The following is a 597-nucleotide window of genomic DNA, read 5'->3' on the forward strand; positions in this document are numbered from 1 at the left end:
CCCCCCCCCGCCGCCGGAGAAGAGGCCGCTGGTCCCGCAGCCCCTTTCCCCCACGCGGAGGGAGGCCGAGATACAGCTCCTGCCCCGGGCAGCCCTGACTCTGAGGGCGGGACCGTGCCCCTATCCCCGGGGAGCCCAGAGTCTGAGGGGAGACGCCATCTCTGCCCTGGTGAGCCCCGAATCTGAGAGGGAAGGGAGGCCCCTGCCCCCAGGAGCCCTACTCTGGCACGTAAAAGCAAGCCTGTGCCCTAGAAGCTGGTATTTGAGGGCGAGATAGTGCACCTGCCCCTGGGAGCCTCAGATCTGAGGGTGAGGTTGTATTCCAGCCCCGAAACCCCCACGTTTAGCGGACACATCATCTCAGCCTTCAGGAGGCCCAATCTAGGCGGGAAGTGGTGTCTGCCTTAGGAGCCCTGAACCGGAAGGGGAGGCACTGCCTCAGCCCTTGGGGACCCCCTGTCTCAGGGGAGGCATCACCTCAGCTGTGAGTAGCTCCAGATGTGATGTGTTATGTCACAGCTCTGTTCTCGAGGATCAAAAATGTGAGTAGGAGAAAAGAGTTTTGCTCCCCAAGGGGCCCCAAAGTTGAAAGTAATT

The sequence above is a fragment of the Lipotes vexillifer genome, unplaced genomic scaffold (genome assembly GCF_000442215.2).
Source record: "Lipotes vexillifer unplaced genomic scaffold, Lipotes_vexillifer_v1.1 scaffold215, whole genome shotgun sequence".
In the NCBI taxonomy this organism is placed as follows: Eukaryota; Metazoa; Chordata; class Mammalia; order Artiodactyla; family Lipotidae; genus Lipotes; species Lipotes vexillifer.